Source organism: Micromys minutus (assembly GCF_963924665.1).
Source record: "Micromys minutus genome assembly, chromosome: 20".
NCBI classification, from domain to species: domain Eukaryota; kingdom Metazoa; phylum Chordata; class Mammalia; order Rodentia; family Muridae; genus Micromys; species Micromys minutus.
This window is the reverse complement of record NC_137955.1, coordinates 41,491,812-41,511,414: the sequence shown is the minus strand read 5'-3', so window position 1 is coordinate 41,511,414 and position 19,603 is coordinate 41,491,812. Positions and strand designations below refer to the sequence as shown.

General features: G+C 40.3%; 1 protein-coding gene across 1 annotated transcript in view; it reads left to right on the top strand.

Moving 5' to 3' along the window:
• FBXL7 (F-box and leucine rich repeat protein 7) overlaps window positions 1-19,603 on the top strand; it is a 331,283-nt gene that overhangs the window by 100,010 nt on the left and 211,670 nt on the right. The gene's annotated exons all lie outside the window — the stretch shown is intronic.

The window sequence follows — 19,603 nt, the reverse complement described above, 5'->3', positions numbered from 1 at the left end:
GATTATTAAAAATGAGAAGGTAATGATGTCCCAAAGTTTGCTTTGACTTCGCTGTTTGCACTGTGGTTGATGTTGGCTTGGTGGGATTCAAGAGTCTTAACGCGAAGGCAGATGGCATTGTTTTGCCAACACGTGATAGGCTGACTCAAGCCAAGTCACTATGACGTCATATATTCATGTTCCAGTATGGCAGAATAATATGATATAAGAGCTTTGGATACAAGTTGTTAAGTTCCTGCAAGAACATCCAGAAGAGTTGTTCCTTAAATTCAGGCTTGTGCTGACAGGACAGTGACAGTCCTGACATATGTAGGACTTGACTAATCATGCAAGCCTGGGATCTGCAAAGAAGCATAATTTCATTGTTTCAATAATCTGTGATAATACACCATTACTAAAAATGACCATTTGTACACCCATGGTTGATGCCTTCTGCAGTTGTATACACTGGAATTCAATTGCTTCCTTGGCTAATGCTTGATTGAGTGAAGACTTTTTTTCTACTCTATGGTATTTAGTAGAACGTTGACCCAATATTTTTTTCTTTTTTCTTTTAGTGTGAAACACAATAATTTCTGAGTAAGAGCTCTCTCTGAATTAATTACCCAACAAAGGCTGTTTTTGTGCCATTTCTGCTAGCAGGTGTTTTAAATAGGGTCAGCTGATTTGCATATTCTGTGCATCCTGGTTTTCCCAGATGTACAGGGTGCTAAGGAAGCTTGTTTCCAGTTTCACTTTGGAGGCTTAATTTCTGCTGCTCTTGACATCAGGAATTCTGTTCAAGGGCTGATATTGACCCTTTACCGTCTCACGTTCTGCTCTTCTGTATTGGGATTCACGTATTGCTGCTGCTTTTCTCCACTGGGTTCTCTGTCTGTCAGGGAGCACAGAATGCCCTTCTCAGGGATCATTATTCCCAGACCAATGTACGGGTGGCTTGGATGGCTGGATTATATTCATTTGTGTTTAGACGCTTGTATTATTTCTTATGCATCAGTCGCTTCTAAGGCAGATGGATTGGTGCGTTCTACTTAGCACTGCAAAGGGCCAGGTAGCGATCCAGTGTTAATTTTCCGCTAGCTAAGTTAGTAAGGGGCATTTGATCATTCTTGAAATTCAGTGACGGCAGTGAGCAGTCCTCACTGTGTTGGTTATAACCACTTACTGCTGGGATCTCAGAAAGAAAATGGCTTCCATTTATTCAGAGTGGTTCTCTTCAGCTACGGGTCCCTTTTATGAGATTCCTGATACCTCAAACTAGTGTGTGGCAGTTACTCTTGCCACATCTATATATCTGTTATAAAAATAGCTAAACTTTAAATAATCCGCTTTTGTCTGTGTTCATGTTTTCTCATTATCCTCCTCTCCCCCTTTGTGTTTTGTGGAAAGAATTGGGAAAAGAGATTCTAGGAAAATTTTTTTTGCACTTAAAATGATGCTCTCTATGTTTAAAGATACAATAAAGAAGGCCCAAGGGCCTCAAGTTTCCTTTTCTTTTCTCTTCCCACATCCCTGGGGAGAGTTACTGGTTTTTACAATAATGCTTTGTACATTTTGTTATGATTGTATTTTCTGACATTATAATAATAGTACCAGTGATAAAGACTATGAAAAGTTGACATTCTTATGAAGCCGAATTTTTACCAATGGGCCACATTAGTGTGGAGTTTCTTTCCAGATCTTAGTAGGAAAAACATTAATCTATGTGGGAGATGTTGTTTAGTTGGAAAGATGAAATAGTAAAAAAAAGAATGTGTTACCCTTTGCTTTCTGGAAGAGGGGGAGGAAAGGGGTAAAGAATGAATATCTAGTTTTTTCTACATGTGTTTGACTAATGAAAGTTTACAACATTAAACTCTTAAGTACAGTGTGGGCATTTACTTTGCATTTGAGGGCTGCCTGGTGCACAGCTGCTTCTGGGCTAGTCTGGTAGGTCTCATTTTCTCCCTACACAGATGACAGGGCCTCAGGCTGCTTCTCAGGATGAATGATTATGGTGGCACATTTCCTGACCTCCACAAGTGGATTTACCTGATGTTATGTGAGTTGCTTCCTTCTGGAAAATACCAGGTGATGCTTATTGGCAATGATCTAATAGATTAACAGAAGGCCAGTGTCAGCTTCCGGCCAACAGTACAGAAGGGCTCCTTTAAAACCGATCTTTTCATTCTTTACCCACCACTGTCAAGAATTATGTTTAGCCTTCTATTTAAAAAGAAAACAGTGTGTGTGTGTGTGTGTGTGTGTGTGTGTGTGTGTGTGTACATAATCACATTCATATACAGTTTCTCTCAGAGGCCAAATGACATTGGATTCCCTAGTGCTGGTGTTAGAGCAGTCATGAGCTAGCTGGCTTTTTATGGCGATTATCTTAACTTCGTTGGCTCTATCCTGATTTCTTTCACCTCTGATTTCATCAGCATCGCCTTCTGGGAGCACAGGCTGCCTTTCAGTTTAAAAGTCTAGACTGATGAACAACTAGATGATAATAATTTAGAAAATAAAATAAATAATGTATAGTACTCATTTCCCTGAGCTCTTGAGAACCACAGCAGTAGGATTTTGAACACCTTACAGTAGTTCTGGGTTGTCCCTAGGTGGGTTAGGGAAGAAAATGAAGATACCCTGTTGGTCCCTGTGTTTTGTTATTGTTTGTGCTGTTGTGCGAATATATTAGTGTGAGGTGGAGTCTGACCACTGTCATGTAGCCAGTGGTCCAGGCTCTGCCCCTCACTAGAGAACTATACACTATACAATGTGTGGTGCTATAAATTGAGGACATCATGTACAGGGAAGAGAAGGACATTCACATCCGCTTTAGCTTGGGCAGAAAATGAAATGCTAGTGGAGGTTTAACTGTAAGCAGACACAAGGACACTCATTAAGGTTGTCTTTGCTTTTTAACTGGACAGCAGTGATGGCTGTAGAGTAAGCTGAAACTTCTGCAAACTCGTGTAAATCACGCCAAGAGCATCTTGAAATTGCTGCTTCTAAGCTTTGGAAGGGGAGCAGGAATTAGCAAGACCTGCTCTAGGGCTATGGCTTGGCCTGTGAGTGCTCTTCTGCTCCTAGCCAATGTGCAATGCCTGCTTCAAGATGGTTTGTTTGGGTTTATCTAAGGTATATGCTGGAGACATGTAGTTCTCCCTGACAACTGATGCAGGCTTTCTTGATAGCCCATTATATTCCTTGTGATACTTTAAGCCCCATGTTTCTTGATACTCTGAGGGGTGGGTAGGACCAATTATACAGAGCTGGGCATTTTTTGATTTCCCGGCATAATCTACATGCCAATCTTGCAAGTCAAAGCATAATATCTTCCAGTAGTGTTGATTGTCTTCTAGTCTTTGAAGTCATTCCCATCCATCATCCATTCAGGAGTCCCATCCTAAAAATTACATCCTTTGACCAGAGGGTAAGTCACATCTAATATGGAGACTGAATGAGGGACACATACCAACCAGCCTTGAGTGGTATCAGTGAACTGGCTTGGGTTGTAACGTCTCCCAGAAAGCAAGCTGAGCTTTGACTTTCATAGAGCACATGGCATAACAATGTGGCTTTAAAGATGACCTGTCAACCAACCAGCCTTTATCTCCCTCTGGAGTAAAATGAAGTTACTAGTTCAGCTATCTGTTCTTTAAACATGGCCAGTCCCTCTCGGGGATTGCTCCAGTGTGATGATGCTTTGTAAATGCTGCTTCTCAGGCCGGATGCCTGCACACTTCTGGGATTTGGGAATCATAAGGGCTGGCCAGTCTGTGTATTTGTTTATCTATTTATCTGTTCATTTATTCATCCCTCCCTCACTACTTTTCTTCCTTTCTCCTTTCGTCTATAACACAGAAAGCTCCTTGACCTGGTTGTTAGCAATTTGGGCATCCAGTTTGTCAGAGATTGCTGAGCCCACAGATAGCCATAGAGCCGAGGAACAGCTTTGATCTTTAGCAAAATCTGCAAGTGCACAACGTCCTGATCAGCCTTGTTCTGTGACTGGCATCTCTCCATAGGGGAGACCTTTCCTTCCTGGTGCCTGGGCTTGCACAAATGCTTCTTCTTGAAGTAAACATCAGTCAGGTCTTTGGGAATTGTAACCTTGTGAGTAGCGACTTTCAAAGAGGTGGCAATGACAAACTTCTGGAGTGTTCTACACAGAGGAGCTCAGTTGAAGCCAGGAGGATCAGTGACAAGTAGGAACCACTGCTCAGATGTTTCAGGAAAGCCACTCTGTCACTGGTGTGGTGTCTGGTGAGGGTGGTCAGATAGTGGAATGGTGCTGCATATACCTGACTTGTATGCCAGCTCATGCACATATTCCCATGACTCTTGGCGGCTTCAGTGGCTTGTCTTCAGTTAGGGTATTACCTAGGCATTTTCCAATGTGTAACTACACTGGTCACCACCATTCCTGTTGTCACAGCGTGGTTTTGTGACAGTGGTAGAGGTTGGTAACTTTTTCTTCTGTTCATTTTGCAGCTGAGTATTTCCTTGTGCTTAGCACATCAGGAGTACCTGCAGGTTCCTCTCACCAGGACAGGGTTTTGCACCTTAGGTCTCCTTTTCTGTCCACACTGGCTGAGGCACCGGCTGAGGCACTACCAGCCTTCTTGGCTACAGGTTGCTTCTCCTTTGTTTCAGGCTTCTCAGCTTTTCCACCTGCTGTCCTACAAGACTGGAAAAAAACAGATATTTACATAGAAATACCTGGGACAATGGGAAAGAAATTATTTTATTTTGATACCACAACTAAATTTCCAGGTAATAGTTTGATGCAGCCTTGTTGGATTAAGCAAACTAGGGAAAAACAAAAATCAAAGTTAAAAAAAATCCCTCTGTAATAGTGAAAAACAACAACAAAAATACTGTTGTTTTCTGAAGTGTCTCCCTCTACCACCCTACCCTGCCCACCACCTGTTTTTATGTCTATTATGAGCTTGCTGCAAGACCAACGCAAGCTGTGTGGAAGTGTTGAAGACAGGTTGTTGGACGCAGGGCAGAGTCTTATCTAGAAGACAAGAGGGCCTTAGCATAACTAATGACGTCACAGTGTAGGACCATAACTCACATAGTAACCTCATGATGGAGGACCCTAACCAATCTAGTTACTGACCGTGGAGGACTTAACCAACTAGTGACTTCACTGTTCTTCTTTGAGTTAGAGTTCTGCTCTGTGGAACTGCCTCTCTAATTGACTCCTTGAAAAACATTTCCACTCCCACTTTTCTAGACTCTCTAGAAATGTTGCCCCAAAGCAAGCGTGAAGCAGTCAGAGATTACAATGTCCCTACTCCTGCTTCACCATCCCCTCTAATTTTTCTTTGTAATTAAACAAAAATGGGGGAATGTTGGGATTCTGTAAACCCCATCCCTCACTAACTTGGCAATAGCCAGGTATACTCCACCCTTCAGTTACCTGGCAATAACCAGGTGTGCTCTACCCAAGTTACCTGACACTATAAAAGGGGCTGCTTGCCCTCTCCTCTCTCTCTTGTTCTCTCTTACTCATTCTTACATTCTCTTGCTCTTGCCCATCCCCTCCTCCTTCTCTTCCTCCATCTTTCTCCACATACTCATAACCGGCCTTTGCTCCTCTACTTCTCTACTTCTCTCTCTGTCTGCCTCTACTACCCTCTTAACTTCCCCTCTGACCTGAATAAACTCTATTCCTTACTAAAAATATATATAAGAAAGATTTTAAATCTCTGATTTGAGGCATAGGGCATGAGTCAACTCACAAAGAATTTGTAGTGCTCTTCTCGTGGACCTAAATCCACCCACTTATTTATATAGTCAGTGGTTTCTTATATTTTTGGTGCCCAAATTAAGCCAGTGTGGAATAAAGTTGATTTGAATATGCTGAGGAATAGGGCTCTGTTTATTTGCTCTGTCTGATGTTGTTTTCTGTCTGCTTCTTTTAGGATGCATTCTTAAACAAAGTAAATGTGATTCACCAAGGAAGGGAACAATCATGCTTTTAACTCAGGGTGGTAGTAGTATCTTTTGCCCTCAAGGCTTTGTCTCATTATTCAGTGAATTTTATGTTTGTGTGTTTATTAGACATGTGTACCTCTATGCAGGTGTACATGTATGTAATTGTATGTTTGTGGAGGTCAGAAGTCAATACTGCATGTCTTCCTCAGCTGCTTTGAACCTTATATTTTGGCAGAGGCTCTCTCATTGAACTTGGAGCTCACTGATTCAGGAAGGCTGGCTAGCAAGCTCCAGGTGTTCTCTCTTCAACATATATGGAGTTATAGGTGTAACTCTGTACCTAGCTTCTTCAAGGGTGATAGGGTTCTGAACTCCATTCCTTATACTTGGATGGGAACATGCTACTAGCCCGGTTATTGTACCAGCTTCCAGTAACAAACAGTATCGTTGCTGCAGTCCCTCACAAGTGCATGCAGTGTTTTCATGAGCGTGACTGACTGCATGTAAAGTGGCTCTGTCATCATACATGTCTTACCAAATATCATGGATGCTATTTAGAAAGAAGAACAGGGTACCTTGGAAGATCAGTGTGGCTGGAAGTCCTAGAAACTAGAAGTCATAAAGACTGGCTATGAGCCCCAAAGTCTAAGATTCATTATTTGTGTTTGTTTTGTAATTGATGAAGATTTCTTTTTATCTAATTTTTAACTTGTGATAATTGGATATAGCAACTGATATCAGTGTGTCCCTTCATAATTTGCATATTGTCCTTGGAGTGCCTTCCCTAGAGATCCCCTGTTCTTATAGTCTCCACTTCTGTCCTTGATCCCCTTACTCTTCCATAGTAGTCTGTGAAAATTTATGACATTAATTTATAAAGTTTTATCAAAACACTATTGGAAATGGTATGTGAGACGTTATCTTATCCACTCATAGTTTTTTTTTTTTTTTTTTTTTTTTTTTTTTTTTTTTTTATTGCAAATAGTAGCCACAGAAACCCTTTCCTGAGCCATAGGCCTGGAAGATTTGATATCCCGAGTTGTTTTTATTCTAAACTGTTCAGAGTAAGTTTGCAAGTGACAATTATTATATCCTGAACAGATTGTGCCAGAGCATCTCACACTGTTATACCCTTAACAGATTGTACTAGACAGTCCTAATATTGGGAATTAATATTTCAGTTGTCCATGTTATAAAACTGTGAACTATGTTGATAGTTTTGCATGTTTTGTCTTTTAAGTGAACTCCTCGGGATTACTCTGTGTGTGTGTGTGTGTGTGTGTGTGTGTGTGTGTGTGTGTGTTACAGGTATGTGAATATGTATATGTATTTACCCCACTGTGTGTTCATAGGTGGTGGTCAGAGAAGGACTGTTTTCTCTATTATTCACTGCCTTGTTACCCTCAGACAGGGAGATGTGATATCTTCCTCTGGATCAGAAGGTTGCTGACTGGGATAGGCTCTTGGCTAGTGAGCTTGGAGGATCCACAAGTCTACTTTCCCTGTTGCTAGGGTTACTGAAAAACACCACTATGCCCAACGCTGTACACAGGTTTCAGACTACAGTCCTGATGCTTATCAGCAAGTGCTCTGTCCTCCAAGCCATCCCCCAGCGTAACTCTTTCTCTAACTGGTAATTTTCTCAAGGTGTAGATACTGATTTCAGAGTACAAACTTTGAAATTATTCAAAACTGAACATAACTCAGCGTAGAAGGCAAGTGGAATTAGAGCAGAAGTCTGTAACACCGATTATACAACAAAGAAAGATGAGCAAAACATAGAGATACAGAAGAAGATAATTACAGTTCATGTCCTGAAAGTATCAATAGTTGAAATATGACATCGGTTCAAGTATGAAGGTTGGGGGTAGGGTGCACTTTGGAGATTCTGAAATAGGGTTCAGTGTTTGAAAATTCTATTAACTGCAAAAGGCAGTGAAAAAGGAGGGGATGCCTGATTCTTTTATAGATTTGTTTTGCCTTTAAACTTTAAATTTAAATTTAAACTTTACCATCACTGAAAGTGTCACGCCCGCATAGGAAGGAAATCTTTGCAAAGCTTTAGCTGATGAGACTTAATGTGTTTTGCTAATTTAATTAGTTCACTGCCTCGTGATGGAGTTGCTCTTACGGCTTAAACCGCTGCCTAATTATAACTTTAGGTAGATCTGAAACACTTCACAATTTACCTCTGGGGATTTGAGCATGTAATAGTCAATGCATTCTATTTAATAAAGAGAAGATGCCCAATTTGCATTCAAGGGTTAGTCTAAGCTCTGTGAAACTCATCAATTTGTGATCTACGAAATTGGTATGTAAGCTTAGAAATAAAATCCAACTGTAATTTCATCAAGGAATTATCTTCAAAAAATGGATGCTCTGGAGTGTCTGTGGTACACCGCTCTCCAAGGAGAATTAGCTCCCCCTCACTGGCTGCTCCTCTCCTTTCCGTTTTAAAGTAATATTTAATAGAGACATCTGTCACCTCTTGGAATCCTAGATCTATGTAGTCTTTGAAGAAGGAATGTTTTTAATCTTTGATGTCCTAGTACCACTTTCAAAACCATCCTATGGTTATTTCTTCTTAGCTTACCCTCTACTGTAAAAGAGGACACTTAATAAGCAGTGTGTTTCCGACATAAACATTTGGATTCATTTAGATACAATTAAACATGTTTGTAAGGAAGGATTTTCTCATTCTTAAGATGTCTTAGTAGTTTCTGCTTAATTAGATGGGGATTTATTAAAGAGTGTGGTGTAAATTTAAATACCTTTGATTTGCACTTGTGCTGGCAGAAGTCAATGGTAGACATGGTTCACACAGTTGTAACGCGGTGGGCAGTCTTCCCTAGAATGTATTTTATTATCCCTGAAGAATTGACTTATTCATTTAGACAGAGCATGTACCCTGTATTATCAGTGTCCCCTCATCCTCCCCAAGTCTTAAACAACTCTCTGTTGTGACAGATACACGAGTCAATTCATTTCTTCCTCAAAGGAATCTAACCTTATGGCGAGACCACAACCTGGGAGGCACTGATGGAACAGTTGGAATTTCGGTAGAACAGGAGTGTGTCTCCTCAGGTGGTCTCAGTATATAGGAAAGGAGAGGCAGAGACCTCCTGAGAGCCTGGGGTTTGGATTTTGCTGTGTGCCTAGAAGCTGCAATATTGAATGGAAGATGTTGGAGCTGTCTCAGAGTGTGTACAACATAGAGAAATGCAACTGGCTCCATCAAGCTCGAAGAAGGAAACTTAGAGATAGAACCTTTTTCTCCTAATAAGATCCAGTGAGCTCACAACAGCTATCTGCTCTTTACAAAAGGTTCTCAGTGGAACCTTTATAATTGACCAACGGAGTGACCGATAACAGGAACACCTGTTTCTGTCTCCTATCTTCTTCTGTCCTCCGGTATGTTTTAACATTAAAGAGCCAACTTCTCAAGGAAAGAGGAGACACAGAGGGCTGATAGGGAGGGTGTCAGTATCTCTGTATAAAAGATTGGCTTTTGTAACTACTTGACCTTTACAGCTGTGCACACTATGACGTTAAGAATCAGGGTAACATGCCTGTTTACTTCCTGTGCCTGGAGATAGCTTCCCCAGGATATACTCACTTCCTCGGGAAGTTCCTAACATCCCACACATTAGTCAGACTATCACATTAGCAGTTAAAAAGCACTCCAGTTGCAAAAGTTGTTCTTTTATATCCAAGACACTTACATACTTAAAATGGGCGCCACATAGAGGGAATTGCTTACATATAGTGAAGGAGTTATTTGTAATTTGACAATTACTGAGAAGCCGGTTGTAAACACTGCAGGCTGTGGGAGTAGGCAACTGAATGGTCAGCGATTAGAAGCACAATCAAGATGGTTCTGCTGTGTGTACCTGATGCAGCCTCCCCAGGTGGATTTTCTGGTGCATTGAGAAACATTTGCTGTTTTAGTTATGGTGTTAAGTATGTGACTTCTTAAAACTGGACTGAAGAAGATACATTTTTCTACACAGAGGGATTTTTGATGTTTGTACTACAAGTGATAGAGTTATTGAGTCAGAGAGAGAAGCAGATTCTCTGGAAGAAGGTACAGTGATGGATCCAGGGATGTTTTCCTTCTCAGCGTTATCACAATAGCGGTTTGCTAGAGACGATTTTCTGTCTCTGGAAATCTTTACTCAAGCCTGTTAAATTCACGGAACCGCTGCTGGAGTGGATTTCTTGAAGCAATCCGGAGGGGCTCATTTTGAGGCTGCTTGCTCTCCTTGGTTACCACTGATGCTCACGGATACAGCTAAGGCTGTTCTAGATAATCTACCAGCCACACTTCACTGCAGGCACCTTTTGCCGACAGTCCTTCTGAGGCTCATCCTCTGGGCTTGAAGCAGTACCTTCAGTCGCTTATGTTACTTGGTGAAATTTACATAAAGTCCTTGCAGCTTCTAGTGACTTCTTCCTTTGAATATAATTTCGAATGAATGTCATTCTAATGAGGAGCTGCTGTTTCATTTTAATGCTTTCTTAGAACTGCAATGGGAAACCTTTAGCTTCCCTTGGCTGTTATTGCTTTTTCTCTACTGTAACACTGCCTTTATACTCTAGGCCCACACCCACATCTCCTCCCACTCCTCCTTCTTAACCCTCCTCCTCACCCCTTCTCTTCCCTCCTCCTCCCCTTCTTCTGTTCCTCTTCCCTCCTCCTTTCCCTCCTCAGCCCTTCTCTTCCTTCCTCCTCCCCCTCCTTTCCTTCCTTCTCCCTGCTCCCCTCATCTTCATCCCTCCTCCTCCAAGCACTGTTTCTCTTCCTCTTCCTCCTATCTAAGATGCAGTCATGTCCAGAATGTATTTGGGTACTTATAGGAGAGAAATATATTTGCACCATAAGCCAAGAACCAAGTACAGGGTAGTTATTGCTGTGAGCATATTTCTAACAGCATTATAGCTGAGAATATGTGTTTTCCAAGATATCAGCACATATTGATTTTTATCAGTTTATAATGTTAATATTACAAAACCTTTGTGGCACTCATATTCCAATACCAAGTAGTTTTATTGGCCACAAAGCTGTAATGCTGATCCATTAAATGCCTGATTTCTCCATGGGTATGATCTCTCAGTTCAGTTCCAAGGATATCCAATTATGATCATCCATTGTTGGGACAGCAACAGGATACTGCCCAAACCAGACATCTACTGCTAAGTTTTATATACTATTATAATTGGTTTCTTTACCTTCTTCCTGTGGCTTGTTGATTTTTTTTCTGAGAAAGAAGTAAAGCTTATTCATATCTGCACACCTAGGCCAGAAGCTACCAGAGAATATGACCACTTTAAAAGTACTTGATGACTGCCAATGGAACCAATGGCTGTGCTCTTATTTTTGACTTCGGTAGAAATGACCTGGCTGATCCACATTGTAAAAGATTATCATGAAAACTGCAGCCCCAAAAGCTATGAAGAAATGAAGAGAACATTTTAGTAGCGGAACTTCATCTAGGAGAAAGAGTTCATGTTCGTGCTTAGCTAAGTTCGAGGTTTATCTTGGGTAAACAACGGCAAATGAATGGGTTTCAGTTGATTTCATGTGAAGGAAGCAAGCATGTTCTTTAAGAAGGACAGACATATTGATTGAAACACAGAAGAGAAGATACTTCTAATTTCTGACTTTATTAATTTCATAAAATGCAGGCAGGACACTGGGTGCGCTGTTCTCCCAACAGCCAGTTATTACCAGGCCACTAGAGGAGACACAGACTCTTGGACTCTATGATGACTCAGCCTCCCTCCCCTCCTACTTACAAGGCTAGAGGAACTATATTCTTACCCTCACCGTTTTAAATTCATTAAATGTATTTTAATCGAAGAATATTAAATTTTTTTTCTAGTCATTTTTCAAAGTACCAGATAGAGCCTTGCAGCATCTTACTCATGAAATTAGAAAGATAATTTTTATTCTGTTGATACAAAGTGTGGGTAACTTGACTACCAAGCCAACAGGTTCAGAGTATTTAAATTCTCTATTGATTATGAAGGGAACTCTTCCCAAAAGAAACAAAAACATGTGTATATATATTCTGTTTTTTCAAGTTAAGATTTATCATACAACTCAATTTGACCTCAGATTATTGTTGGTAAACTATGTTCTGTTCTTTAAAAGGTGGGTTAAAATCTGACGTTTATATGTTAGATTTTATTTTTTCTAGTATTTATATCTATTTATTTATTCTCTATTTGCTTGTTATAAATACATTAAAACCCGACAGGACAGAGATTGCTAAATGAATTCATTTAATCTTAGAGATCTACAAAGGTCTAACTTCTGTTTAGTAGATGTATATAGAAAACAAAATAGTTTGGATCCTTCATTTAATAAAAAACAAAAAGAACAGAAACTGTGAAAACAAAATGTCATGGTTGCTTTCTTCTCATTGAAGTGTGACTGGCCTTGCTTTGCACAAGTAACTTGCATGCTCTGAGTAACAGGTAGGATGCAGGTCCTGCCCGCCCGATGATGGAGCTTTAGAATTCCAGTATCTTTGAGATTGGTACCATTCTACAGCCACTGGTGCCACAACACAATCGCCGACACTACAATCAGTCTCCTACCCCAGAATGTCCATCAACTGAATTGTTTACAATCTGGGATGGACATTCCTTATTCCCTTGCTTTTGAGAGTTGAAGCTTTTGCCAGTGCTAGTTAGTGTATGCCTATTTCTTGTCCCCCTGGGTCATGTAGGACTTGTGACTGTCAGAAACCAGGATACTTCTTTCAAGGCCTAAGTCATCATCATAGTCTAACCATTCAAAGCATGCTGGAATCATATCTTCAGAGTCTTGACTCATGGGGTTTGTTTGGGCCCTAGAAAATGTTATCGAAATAATTAAGAATCTGCTTCAAAAGAGACTGAAGCCTCAGAGGGGTTTCCTGGCAACTCCACTTTTTGTGTGTTATACTTTGGATTGGAAGGCTGTTGTGTGCTCTGAGACCTGAATTACATCATAGTCCTATTCCTTCTTCTTTTTATAAGTGAGCTATGCTTCTCTTCTGGCAGCATCCCCCTGTAGCTGCTGGTCCAGCTGGGCCACTGAGAATATTCTTCATCATGTCAGGAAGAAGGTCAGCATCTTCCTTCTTCTATGTCAAATAGTTAAAATTCCTTCCCCTGAGCCCCTAGCACAGGAACTTTCTGGCTGCTATATCATAAGTTGGAAGCTGTTATTTGTTCCTTCTGCTCTTTTCTTCTACTGAGCAGAACCTTCCTTTGGTCCCTTCCAGCAATTATCCCTTTTCTGAGTTTCAAGGAAGCTGCCCAAAGTGATGAAGTAGTAACAAAGGATTTCCTAGAGTCAGAAAAATGTGGGATACATTTGAAGCACATCATCTCCAGCCCATGAGCCAATTTCATGTCCAAATTTATAGGGTTGGCCCTGAGCATATGTTGAGGGTGGCAGCCTGTATCCACTCTGCTTGTCTGGCATAAGTCTTTCTTGTATCAGTTGTGTACACAGACATTTAGTGAAGCTGACAGGCCCATATATAGAAGATCTGGAGTGCTACATGCCAACTGGAAGTAGTGTGCCTGATGAAGAGATGTGTCACGTTTGTTTGTTTGTTTTTCTGGGTACCCACTGGTATATCTGTTCACAGCAGCTTGTGTGGATACTGAAGCTAACAGTTCTGGGTGTGCTAATATTGTACGGAAAGGTTGAAATTCTCTAGGAGTTAATGAGTAACCAGGACATTCTTTCATATTTCTTTGCCACAAGAACAGTGCACAAGTCCCCACATTAGTGCCCCTCTTTAATATCATCAAAGAATCCTGCTTTGCCAGCAGACACGGGTATTAATCCAGAGACCCTTCATTGGCCAAGGTGCAGAGAAAAACAGACAGCAGGTTCCTCAGCTGTAATGGTACATCTCTATCACAGCCCTCTACCCAAGGCTCAGGGGCCATTGCACAAGAGAAGAAAGAATGGTTGTCAGAGCCAGAGTGGTGCATGTCTATAACTAAGCTTTGTTTCTGTCCACAACAGAGCAGTGGGAACATATGAACTCACAGTTCAAACCTGACAAATCCCAACCTAGAGATGGAAAACGGTCACCAAATCCAATGCCTAGCTGCAAAATTATTGGAAATTGATAGCTGCCAAGAGGAGAGTCAGGATTTTTTTACTACTTTATTTATTAAAAAAACAGAGATACATACAGATTATTAAAATCATTAGAGTCAGTTTTTTTTTTTTAAATTGTGACCTTTATTAGGTTGACCATGTTTCAGTGGGTGACCACAGGCATGAGACCATATAGTCACAGATCTAATCAAAGTGGAGGGTCATGCTTCATGATCAGTGGTTATGTATTTGCACCTGTCTTTAGTACATAGGGTGAGAATGTGCTTCCAGTTGCCAGGAAAGGAGACCAACATGAGAGTTGTTCTTGAGCTGCAAGCTTTTCTGAAAAACTCTCCTGTTTGGACTCAGAAACAGGAAAGATAAGATAAACTTGAAGGTCAGGAAAGTCCACGTAGGGCCTTCAGAGCTATGCAAAGAATAAAGGAATTTTTCTCATAAGAAGAGAGACACTGAGGCCTTTGAAGTAGGAAGGCCTTTTTCCAAGTTGGGTGTGAGTGAACAGTGAGAGGAACTTTCATCTCATTCAGAGATCTCTTTGGATCACACAAAAGTTAAGTGTGCTTTGTTCTTCTGGGATCCTGACCCATGGTTTGTTTGTCTTGTCTGTATTTTGGTGGTTTTCCATTGAGTAATCTCAGTGTGGTCACTCACAGCCTATGGCCTATGGTTTGCAGCAACATAGAGAGAAGAAAGGGATTTTTAGAAAATACTTATTTCTTCTGCTACATGGAGAAGATTTCCTTCTAGAATGCTGTCTCATTTTAACAGATATCTCTCTCCTCTCTGAGGTGTCCTGGGCTCTCTTGTGGAAGAGGCAAATTCAAAACTGTAGTTTCTGAGCACTTTATATTAAGCTGCAGAACTGATTGAATGTATTTTCATATTTATTTTGTAGCAGCGAGGACCCAGATGTAATAATTGTCTTCAGTGGTCTGTTGATGACTTAAGATGACTACAGTTTTATAAAATATTTCTTTTCCTTTTTGAGACAACAGTTCACATTACCAAGATTGTGTTAAGAGTGCAGAATCTCTTACACCAACAGGGACCAATTAATGATTGACTACTGTTGGAAAACTTTAGAGCAGGATGGTATTGAAAAAAATTGGTAAATGTATTGTGAACATGTTCTTTAATTTGAAACATATCACTACACCTGTTCTCCTATAATTTGAAGTCATGTTAAATAATTTTCCTTGATTATATAATTGATGATTGACTTGGGTTCTGAGTTGTTCGTTTCTCGCATTAATCATGCATCAGCCTTTCATTTCAATTATTACTCCTGGTGTTGAACTTGGATTTTTTTTTCTCAAAAGTGACATGTCTAATAGAAAGACTTTCAGGAATATAGTAAAACAAAACAAAATAAAAACAATGTAATACATAGTTAGTCAGAAGCCCACATATTTGAAATCAGAAATAGTACAATTTAATAAAAGGAGGAGTTGAAAGGTTCTTCGCTGAAGTGTTTATTCTTTGGATGATAATGGCCTTATGTGTTTCTTGAGAGAGGAGCTCCAAGTGGAATGGATGGGTCAGTTCATCCAGTGTTTAACTTCTCTTTCTGTTGAGAAAAAGAATATGACATATGATGTGGGTCATTTCACCTCTGAGAAGTCAGAAAAATGTAATGATATGAAAGCTTACAACATAAGTGAATAAAAATGAAATTCCTATCATATAATAAAGGCAATTTCCAGTGGACAGAGATTGGAGTCAGTATGAATGGTCCCTTTATGAGCCTGTATAAAGGGGAGGGGCTAGAGCACAAAGAAGGAAGGATAATGGCCATTACATTTTTTGGGGCAGCATCACAGAAGGAACACCATGGATGAGGTGAGACAGGGAAGAATGCAAAAGAAAGCACATACAAAAGCATCCTGGTGTGTGCAGGGCACTAAGGAAGGGTGGTTATGGCTCCAGGAGCCTGATGCGAAGCAGAGCAGCTTGGTCACGTGTCTATAGTGCTTCTGCTAGGAGGGAGCTTGCCAGTACATTGTACTCTCCCATACCCAACAGCCACAGGCAGCGTCCAGCAATTCTTACCTTATGCTCAGCATGATTGCTACTGCGTTTCTTACATTTCTTAACTCCAGAAGAAGTAGGAAGGTTTTAACATAACTCTTTTCAAAGCAAGAAACCAAGACAGAGAGAACAGTGATTTGCTCAAAACACTACAACCTCTAAGTACCTCCAATCAAGGCAACCTTTTCTGGGTTCCTTTCTTCACAGGAGAGGTCTGCTATTTTAAATGGTGGTCCATAAAAACGTGATGATGCATTATAAGAGAATCTTGAAAGTGACTAGGACTCAACCTGCCGAACCAACCACATTGTGCAGGACAGAAAAACAAGAGATTAACCAGTTTAACTGACATATCAGTCCAAATCTGGTTAACCATTCAGCTAACCTGCAATGACTTCTATTCACAAACAGCTGTCCTACTAGATGCAAAGGAGAAAACAAACATGATACATGCCAGTCCTGCCCAACAGGGATAAAACCTGCCATGAAAACAAAATTAAGTCTGTAATGAGAAGTCATATAATACACAGAAGCCAAGAAAGACCTAAAGGAAGTAGATGTGCCTAGGGAAGTTGAAATCCTGCAGAAGGTTCACAGAGGAGATAATGTGTGCTTTAGGCTCAGTATATGAGAGAATCGTTCAGTGGGAACTGGAAGACAGGGTCATTCCTACATATATACGGAAAGGTTCGGTAGTAATGCCAAGGGTTTTGTGATGCTGGTCATCTGACAACTGAGTTGTTCAAAGCAACCTCAAAGATAAGTGGGATTTCATTTGGGAACTCTGTTAGGGGAACCGAATCACACACTCCATGTTAGATCTATGGAATCAGAACTTGCATTCAAAAAGCCTCTCTGGTGCATGTATTCACATGAAAGTTTAAGAGGTCGGATTTCAATGAGTGGTTCTAGTGTTGAACACTTGCAGGTGGTGGGGACACAAAGGCACTATGAGTCTGGTGTACTTTCTCAATTCAGCTTTAATTCTGAGGGCAACAATGGCTGTCACAAAATCTGATTCTAGAGTAGCAAGCTAATTTGTTCACCTTTCCAAGTGCTCACCTTGCAGATTCAAGAAAAAGAATTTATATTTGCTTAAAATTTGTAGTCTACTGAATGAATATTAGTGATGCCAACAAATTCTTCTAGAAAATAGTCTTTCATAATTTGTTAAAACTAGAAAGTAGATGAAGAGAAAGATCAATCATCTGAGATTATCTATAATTCAGCAGTTTTTTCCTCCTCTCTCAGCAGTAAGTTTTGTTCTGTGTGAAGTTCATGAAGAAACTGACTCCTAAAGACATAGCACACTCTGAGGAATAATTCTGAGTAAGGGTTGTGATTCCTTTTGCAGCACTGGCATTGTAGTTCATCGATAACTTTCCAAGTTGTGGACTCCATCTTTTCCTTTTGGTCTAACAGTATCAAATTTAGGCCTGGACTGAGGCGTTGAGTTCATAGAATCTTGGTCTTCATATCAAAATCTAATCTACTGAGTACAGACAAAGCTCAGTTTTCCCATTTTGTCATTCGATGAAGAGATTTTCTGTTGTTCGTAATAGGTGGCGTGCTACAATATGGCACATACAAAGGTTATTTGATGCCTGACACAGGGGACATGTTTGGTGAATCAGCATTCATTACAGACTCAGGTCTATTCAGGTGTTTTGTGTCAGAAGGTCAGAGATCTGGAGGCTGGATGGGGATGGAACACTATGAGGTCTTGCTGAGTAAGCTCTGATGTATCTTCAGAGTCTGCCAGGTTCTTCTTTTCAGTTTTGGATCTGCTCAGATGTTTACTGTAGAAACACCTTGTTCCTCTGTGAGGAAGGGGCAGATAAACTGGATGATTAGGAAAAAAATCCTTGGATTACATGTTATGAAGTCTTTGTGACCCTCTATCTGCGCATTTATTTGGTGGTATATAAATCGATGTTATGTTAGATAATGTTTGTGTCTTAGGGCTTCTGTAATAAAGAACCACAAACTAAATGGCTCATACTTCTGGCATCTAGGCATCGAAAACTGGCTGACAGAGGCCATTTTTTTTTTTTCATGGAAAACAGAAGAGTTTTTCCTCTTTTAGCCTGTTGATGCTTTTCCTCTTGTAGATATGTTTTTCAGGCCTTTGTTTTTCATAGGGTTCTCATATAGATGGTTTTATTGGATTTCATGCCTATCCAGTGTGACTTCATTTTTACTATGGTAATCAAAGCAGCCAGAATTCTATCTCCAAATTACTTATATTCTGAGATATCAAGAATTGGGATTTAAATTATATTTTGGGTTGACATGATTAAACTCATAACAGACTCTTTGGGGAACACTTTTTTCCAATCTTTAGTGTTTCCTGTATTACCAGAGAAAATGGAGCCCATATAGTTAAGAACCAGCTACTTCCTATATATACCTAGCAAGCAATGCAAGCATGATTTCTAAGGCTTACATAGCTAGTCTTGACTGAGCTCCCATCACTGAAGATTATTAGTACCTCTAGAGTTAGAATACCCAACACAAGCTACCTTTAGAATCTCTGTTTTGTGGTTACCACCTTTGCTTCCTGAATTTGCTTCTCTATGATCCTCATAGAATGAGAACTGAAAATTAATCGTGACTACCTTGTCTGCAGACTCATCCAAGGCCCCACACAGAATGGATTGCTGAATGTTTAGTTCTTCTTCCAAACATTACTATCAATTAACTGACTTTCTTCTTGGTTGGGTGTAAGTGCAGGAGACATCAGCAACCACTGAAGAATCTAGTTGCAGGACAATCACTCTATGTGGAAGCAAGAACCAGCAATGAGGAACAGTTGTCCATAAGTGTCATTATTTTCATAGACTTGAATGGTGCCTGAAATGCTCAGATAACTGATTAGGTGCTGTTTCTAGGTAAGTGTATGTGGGTGTTTACTAATGAAAGTAACGTTTGACTTTGGTAGACTGATATGGGATAATCATTTGCCTTAATGTAGGAAGGCATCAGCCCTTCTGTCAAAGGGCTATGTAGGAGAAAAGGATGCAAAGACAGAATTCTTCCTCTTTGCCTTTGAGCCTGAACGTTGTTTTCCTTCCTTTGAACTAGGATTTCTGACTGCAGTGCTTGGGACACTCCACCTCTGAAATCACGAATCATGTCCTTGTATGAAGAACCCCATCATAAATATAACCTCTCTCATGTATGTGGGTGACATTTTGAAGGAATGTATATTCTGACACACAATTTCAACATGATTAGCAATTCCAATTTGACATTTTGTAGCTCAGAAGAATTGGTAGGGACATCCAAACCCAGCCCCAATTTAGTAATATATTGACAGCCCTGGCTCTATTTATATGCCCTTCTGGAAAATGTTAAACGAGAGGATGGCATGTTATAGAATTTTACAGCGATTTCTCCCTGATATGTAAGTGTAAAGACAAGACAGAAGCAAACTCAAATTTACTTTGGAACTGAATAGGGATTTGGGACATCTACAGATACACACACTGTCAATTTTCACCCTGATCCCTC